This window comes from Chrysochloris asiatica, unplaced genomic scaffold, assembly GCF_000296735.1.
Source record: "Chrysochloris asiatica unplaced genomic scaffold, ChrAsi1.0 scaffold00324, whole genome shotgun sequence".
Lineage (NCBI taxonomy): Eukaryota > Metazoa > Chordata > Mammalia > Afrosoricida > Chrysochloridae > Chrysochloris > Chrysochloris asiatica.
The window spans coordinates 1,589,567-1,597,233 of NW_006408842.1; the positions used below are offsets into that span (position 1 = coordinate 1,589,567).

Below are 7,667 nucleotides of genomic sequence, written 5' to 3' on the forward strand. Positions count from 1 at the left end.
AGACCCACTGTTCAGGATCCCAAGTCCTGAATCAGAGGCTTGATTGGGACCCTTAAGTCTCCAGCTTTTAGCATCCATGTACGAATTTTAAGAGTAAAACTCCTACATCTTCCCCCCGCCACCCCCATCTTAGTTCTCTAGTGCTGCTATAACAAAAATACCATAAGCAGATATTTAACAAGCAGAAATTTATTTTCTCACCATTTAAGAGGCTTATTTGGTTATGTGCCGCGGAGTCGGTTCTGACTTGCACAGGGTTTCCGAGGCTGTAAATCTTTACGGGAGCAGAAAGCCTCATCTTTCTCCTGCAGAACAGCTGGTAGTTTCAAACTGCTGACCATGTGCTTTGCAGCCCTATTCATAACCCTACGCTACCAGAGCTCCTTATTTAAGAGGCTAGGAGTCCAAATTCAGAGGGCCAACTCTAGGAGAGGCTTTCTGGCTGTCGGCTTTGGGGAAAAGGCCTTGTCTCCTTTCAGCATCTGTAGGCTCAGCAATCCCTGGAGATCTCCACGTTATAGGCATCAATTTTCCCCTGGTTATAGGAGCGGGACAGTGCAGGGACCCCAGGTTCAAAGGATGCATTTCATTCCTGGCTCTTCTCTTGGTGGTAGTAGGTTCCTCCGAGCTCTGCTTGCTTGTTTCATCTCGTTTATATCTCAAAAGAGACTGACTCAAAATATAGCTTACTCCTGTAGATGGCATCTGGCCATGGAAGTAAGGATTTACAACACACAGGATCATTAAATCAGATCAGAGCTGATCACATCATGGGAGGGAGTGTTACATCATATTTGATCTGATCGTGGAGGTGATTAATAAACCACTGAGAATTCTAACTTAGCCAACTTGACACAAAACCTCAACTCATATCCCCATGATCAACAGTTAGCCTGTTTTTTTGTACCTCAGTTTATCCTTGGGTAATGCAAACAGTAGGAGTCCTTTTGTAGCACTGTAGGATAAGCATTGGACTGATAACCAGAAAGTCAATAGTTCAAACCTACCATCTGCTTTGTGAAAGAAAGATGAGGCTGTCTGCTTCTGTAGAGAGTTATAGTCTTGGAAACTCCTTACAGGGTCTCTCTCTATTGGAATTGACTCGATGGCAGTGAGTTTGGTGGGGGGTTTTGAGTTGTGAATGCAAACAGTTAATGCATTCTGCTGCTAACTGAAGGGTTGTTGGTTAGAGTCCCCCCAGAGGCACCTTTGAAGGAAGATCTGATCTACTTTCAAAAACTCAGCCACTGAGACGGAGGCAGGGCGTGGGGGTGGTGATGAGTGGCTTAGTGAGCGGCGGCGGTGGAACATGTCAGGGCTGCTAAGGCATGTGCTGGCCAGAGACCTGATGGGCGCATGCTTCTCCCTGGCCCAGAGAACGACACCATAGACACCTATCAGCTGACCAAGGCAATGACCACACCAGTCATCATAGCCATCCAGACTTCCTGCAACAAGAAGATCTTCTCTACCACAATACACCTCACACTGATTCCTGTAACTTTAGATGGAATCCTAAATTCTTATTACCATGTGAAAGTTAATTTCCTTGGATTGGTGTTTGCTGCTCTTGGTGTTTTAGTTACATCCCTTTATCAAGTGTGGCTAGGAGCCAAACAGCAATGAATTGCAGGTACATTCAGTGCAACTACCATACTACCTGGCACCTGTGTCATCTGCCATGCTGTTAGTGGCTGTGCCCTTCTTTAAGCCAGTGTTTGGAGAAGGGGGAATAGTTGGTCCCTGGTCCATTTCTGCTTTGGTTATGGTGCTGCTCTCTGGAGTAATAGTTATCAGTTTACCAGATCATTGGGACTACTTCACCACTCACCTACAACATGTTTGGACACCTCAAGTTCTGCATTACTTTATTTGGAGGATATGTTTTATTTAAAGATCCGTTGCCAATTAACCATGGTCTTGGCATTTTATGTACATCATTTGACATTCTCACGTATACTCAGTGAACAGGAAGGAAATAAGAGTAAATGAGTACAGCGTCCTTAATTAGATGCTTTTGGAAAAAAGAAAATTGTCTCAAGAAAATAGAAATATTGTCAAATGTGCAGATTACTTTTCAAAGAAGAGAAAAAATTACAGAGCAAAATTCATTGAATCATGGTTTGTAGGAAGTAATGTGACATTTTTTAAAGGACCTTTTTTATTATTCTCTAAAATAAAAACGGATCATTCTCCTTTCAAAAACAAACCTCAGTCACTGAACACTGTGTGGAGCACACTTCCTCTCTGACACACATGGGGTTGCCACGAGTCAGGACAGACTCCATGGCAACTGGCTTCTACTGCAGGTTTGCTTTACTTCCTGATTCATCCTGAGCTGTTCTCTTGGCCTTCAATATATGCAGCACTCATCCTTACCCTCTTCTTGGTGTTAACCATGTCCCCACCTGCAGCACATACCTGTTGATAGGGTGCAGATCATTAAATATTCAGCGTTGTGGCCATTCCCTCTTCACCTCATCTGCTCTACACTGAGGAGAGACCCAAAAGAGAAGACTTTGAGATCTCAAGACTGGTGCCACTGACCTTGTCCTCCAGAGCGCGAGGGAAGTAGGGTCTTTCTTGCTGTATCTTAGAGACATTGGACCCCCCTAAAATTTGCAAGGAGCGTGGTGGCTTTGTAGGATAAGCTCTGGACTATGAACCCCAAGGTCAGCTGTTGGAGCCCACCAGCTGCTGTGCAGGAGAAAGATGAGGCTTTCTGTTCCTGCAAAGATTTACAACCTCAGAAGCCGTATACAGGGTCCCTATTATTTGGAACAGATTTGATGGCACATAAAAACAACAACAAAGATCTGCAAGAATCCTGAAAGACTGTAGAGGAATCAAGGCATTTGAATTATGGTGTTGGTGAAGATTATTTAAAGAACCAAGAAGACTGCCAGAAGAGCAGCCAGAATGCTCCTTAGGAGCAAGGCTGGCAAGACTTCATCTCTCCTTCTTTGAACATGTTGTCAGGAGGGACCAGTCCTTGGAGAAGGGCATCATGCTTGTAAAGTGGAGGGTCAACAGAAAAGAAGAAAGCCCCCAACAAGATGGATTGACACAGTGGCAGCAACTATGGGTTCAAACAAGACAATTGTGAGGACAGCCCGAGACCAGGCCCTGTTGTGTTGTGTTGTGTTGTGCATAGCATCACTCTCAGTGGCAAATGGCTTGACAACACATAGCAGAAGATCTGCATGTAACTAATTATAGGGAACCCCTACGGTTGGATTTTTGTCTATTCAGGAGTTCAGTGCTTAGCAGCACTAAGAGGAGAATCCTTTCATGTGGTCTTCACTCTGCGCAAGCACTTTCAGTCATGTCTTCTGGGATTTAGTATCCATTTGATCTTCCCTATCCAGTTTTAATTTGGTCAGTTAGGTTGCGTTCTCTGTTTCTAAACCAGATGTTTTTAAGCATCTTAAAAGACTTCTGAATTTTGCCTTTTAGGATAACATAAGTAGGAATCATTGGTCTTCAGTGCGCTTCAGTCAATCCTTAGCAGAGTTTGGCTTGAAGAGTTTCATGGATGAAACATTGTCAGGGGATTTCACAGTGGTCATCCAGCCCAGAGACTCAGCAGACGGAGGAGCAGGTTAGGGTAACACAGCACATACTTGTCAGACAAGAGTCCTGAACTTCAAATTCATGCCAAGCACAGGACTGATCCATTGGCTTCCATAACAATTGACAGCTTTGCAAATCCCGTAAGTAGTTTTACTCTGCCCTGTAAGTTTGCAATGAGTGGGGCAATCGACCATCTCAGTGAGTTTAAAGCCAAATTGCAATTGTCTCTCTTGGCCCGGAGTCCTGAGAAATGGGTGTGCCCAGTTCTGAAACCCTCAGAGATGCAAATAATTTACCCCCTAAGCCAAGGGCACAGTTGTGGTGAATCTTGTTAGCCTGTGGACTTTCTCCAAGGCCCTGCCTCTGGGCTGGGGTTGGAGTGGGGGTGACTAGGATTTTTGATGGAATGAGAATACACCCCAGAGGCCAACCAACAAAAAACCAAACAAGCTCACTGCTGTGGGGTCAATTCTTTCTCACAGCGACCGTATGGGACAGAGGAGGACTGCTCTGTAGGATTCCCAAGGCTTTGACTCTTCACAGGAACAGCTAGTCACATCTCTCTCTAGCAGAGAAGCTGATGCGTTTGAACTGCTGCAACCTTTAGGGTAGCCGCCCAGCGCTTAATCCATTATGCCACCAGAATGCCTCCCAAGGCCCTTGTTGCTGCTGTTGTCATTGTTGTTGTTAAGTGCTCTCGAGTCAATTCTGACTCATAGCGACCCTTTATAGGGTTTCTGAGGAGTAGCTGGTGGGTTTGAACTGCAGACTTTGTGGTTAGTAGTCCTGGTGATCCTGTGTAGGGGTTTCAAGGAGTGGCTGGTGGGATTGAGCCACCATCCTAGCAGTTGGCAGTCCACTACTTAACCATCCAGCACCACACCATGGGTAACTGGGTATAAGCCCCTCATTTTAGCTCTCACATCTCTATCTCCTCTGTCTGCTTCTCTGTGGTCTGTAGTAAAGTCTTTCATATGAAACACTTAGAGGTTCTTCTCTTCAGTGGTCACAGGAAGAGGAGAGCCTGGTGGGTGACCTGTCTGTGAAAAACTCTGGGGAGGAAGGTGGAGACTCCCCAGTTGGTAGAGTCCAAGGCTGAAGGGACCAGGAAGTAGCTTAGTCTCAGGGGCCTGCTGTAGGGAAGGCTGGGAACTTTGATGGGTCCCAGGATCATTTTTCCCTCTGACACCCCATTAATCTTTTGTACAGCCCATACCCACAGAGGACTCGCTACTACACTGGTTTCATGTTCTCATTCCTCTGTTCCAAGACCTTCCATGACTCCTTGCTGTCCAATTGCTCTTATAGAGAGATGGTATCTTTCTCTTGTCAAGAGTAAGAACTAACTTCTCTACACGTGAAATCTTTAATGGGACTGCAGTGTGCAGGATCTTTTTGCCAGGGTGGGGTTGAACAAGTTAGTAGCTTGCCAAGAAATCTTTCTGGTAGCTGTATTGAATCCATAGCCTGGATGGACAACTACTTAAATGTCAGTATGTGGCTACACAAATAAAGAATTCTGAAATCTCAAATTTAACCATGTATATGATGACTTAAAGGCAAATTGTCCCTCAGAAAAAAAATGCAGTACTGTTTTCTACTATGAAATGAAGAAAATCTGAAGAAATAAGCTTGTCATCCACAGAATGTATTTCTAGAAACAGGAACCATTGTCTCTGAACTTTCTTGACCTTGGTCTGTTCTCTTTTGCTAAAGTCATTAAAATTATTAGAATTTGAAGAAGAAAAAACAAAAAACAGGCAATATGGCGGTGGAGGTGATTACATACCATGGAGTCAGTTCTGACTCATAGTGACCCTGCATAGGGTTTCCGAGGCTGTAAATCTTTACAGAAGCAGAAAGCTTCATCTTTCTTCCATGGACCAGCTGGTAGTTTCGAACTGCTGGCCTTCTGAACTAGCAGCCTGACTCGTAACACTACACTACAATCTACAGCTGAAACATCAATACAATTCAAACATCAAGGCCCAGGAGTTAGACAGGAAGAGAGGCAGTCAAAGCAGCTGAAGAATGAATGTCTCTAAAACCTCAGGTAACCTTTAGCTGTTGGGTGGTTTGGCTCTGTAACAGAGTGGACAGAGTGAGCTGTGGACAAGGTCAAAGGCCAGAGTTCTGAGGAATCAGCTGTCCAGTTGGGCTAGAAATAAGCTAATATGTAAACTGGTTTCAAGGTCTTCTAACTTCCCAGCCTCTGTGACCAGAAGTGGCTTCATCTCAGAGTTTGGTTACCGGCTGCTATTTCATTGAGCTGTGGATGTTTTCTTTGGGGAAACCAGTCTTCCTGGGTGTCTCCATGGTGAAGGGAAAGGTATTTTTTAAATGATCTATTTAGGGGCAGGTTTTTATTTGAGCCGCAGGAGGACTGGGGGCAGTGAGAGGTTCTTGGGGCTGTCTGTCTGTGGTCTGTGTGTTGGTTCTTTAACTGTGTGTCTCCCCTTTCCTCTGTAGACCAATGAATGGAACAAGAATGATGACCGGCTCCTACAGGCTGTGGAGAACGGAGACACGGAGAAAGTGGCCTCACTGCTGGGCAAGAAGGGGGCCAGCGCCACCAAGCAGGATAGCGAGGGCAAGACTGCGTAAGCTGAAAACATTGGTGTTTTTTAAATGTTCCCTTTCTGGGTTTTCAATGTATTCTCTGGAATCCGTAGAATCCATAGAATGAATTCACAGGTGCCTTTATGAAATCAGTTGTTGTTGTTTTAGGGAGCAGAAATGGCAGCCTCTCAGGGCTACTGGTAGCGGAGTGGTTACGAATGGGGCTGCGAACCCCAAGGTCAGCAGTTCGAAACTACCAGCCATTCTGTGGGAGAAAGATGAGGCTTTCTGCTTCCGTAAAGATTTATAGCCTCGGAAACCCTGTACAGGGTTGCAATGAGTCGGAACTGACTCCACGGCACCTAACAACAACAACAGGGCTAGTGACTGGAAGTCGAGTGGATTGGGATGCAAAAATTAGCGAAAGATAAGTGGAAGAGCTTTACCTGTGAGCACTAGCTAGGTTTTTAGTTTCTTGTTCACCCCTTCCCAAAATGCTTTTCAGACTTTTTTTTTGAGTGTGTTACTCACCAGGTTCCTATGACAGGAAACTAGGAATCATTCTTGCTAAGGGCCTTAGGGAGTCCTTTTTTTTTTTTTTTTTTTTGATCTGTAGAATTTATTTTAATCAAATTTTAGAAAAGACAAATAAATCATTTTTAGATATAATCTTCTGATTTTTCAATACTTTTGTCCATCTGTCAACAAGCTCTCATATTCACTTAATTAAAAATGTTTTAGGCTGAGCTGTGAGCCACGAATGCACCACTGTCTTCTCTTCTTCATCTGAGGTAAATCTTCATCCTTGAATGACTGCTTTTAGTTGACCAGACAGGTTAAAGTTTGATGGAGCAAGATCTGGATTGTAGGGAAGATGCTTTAACACCTCAAAATGAAGTTTTTGCAGAGTATCAACAGTGTGGGCAGAGGTGTGGGGGACAAGCATTGTCATGCAAATACACAAAGCCCTTGAATAGTGGTCCTCTGCACTTAATTGGAAGTTCAGGCTCCAGCTTTTCAGTGAGCATCTCATTGTAATGAGCACTGTTGATTGTTGAACATTTTTCCTGATCATGTTCCAGTACTGGTCCTTGAGAATCCCCCAAATCTGTAAGCATCAATATTCCAGCTGGTGGTTGACTTTTGAATGTTTTCTTTGTTGACAGTTGAACTTGTTTCCATTCCACACTCGGCCATTTACTGTCAGGCTCAGAGTGGCGAATCCATATCTCATCACCAGTAATGATTTTTTTTCTTAAAGCTTTTATTATGAAGTGAGTGATAGTTTACATGGGAGAACATCGGTTTTGCACTCAACTGATCGTATTTTGTTTCAATGCAATGATTACAATCCCCTCCATGCACGGGAGTCTTTTTAGACTTAGAACAAGGGTCTGCACACTGTTTTTTGTAAATAAAACTTCATTGGAACACAACCACACCCACTCGTTTTCTATATTATTGATGGGCAGTTTGACACTACAAGGGCAAGTTGAGAAGTCACAGCAATAACAGTTGTTGTTGTTGTTGTTGTT

The 7,667-nt window shown here is 44.1% G+C and overlaps 1 protein-coding gene and 1 pseudogene across 2 annotated transcripts in view; both read left to right on the forward strand.

Annotated features, from left to right (window-relative positions):
- The first annotated feature begins 711 nt into the window (after positions 1 to 711).
- Positions 712 to 2,007, forward strand: LOC102810699 (annotated as a pseudogene).
- A 4,039-nt stretch (positions 2,008 to 6,046) lies between these two features.
- The window catches only part of RAI14 (retinoic acid induced 14), a 94,466-nt gene continuing 92,845 nt past the window's right edge, over positions 6,047 to 7,667 (forward strand). Inside the window, exon 1 of one of the 2 annotated variants that reach the window (XM_006875379.1) lies at positions 6,047 to 6,173. The gene's annotated coding sequence lies outside the window, so the exon portion shown is untranslated. The remainder of the gene's footprint in view (positions 6,174 to 7,667) is intronic. The other variant, XM_006875380.1, reaches the window with a different exon arrangement.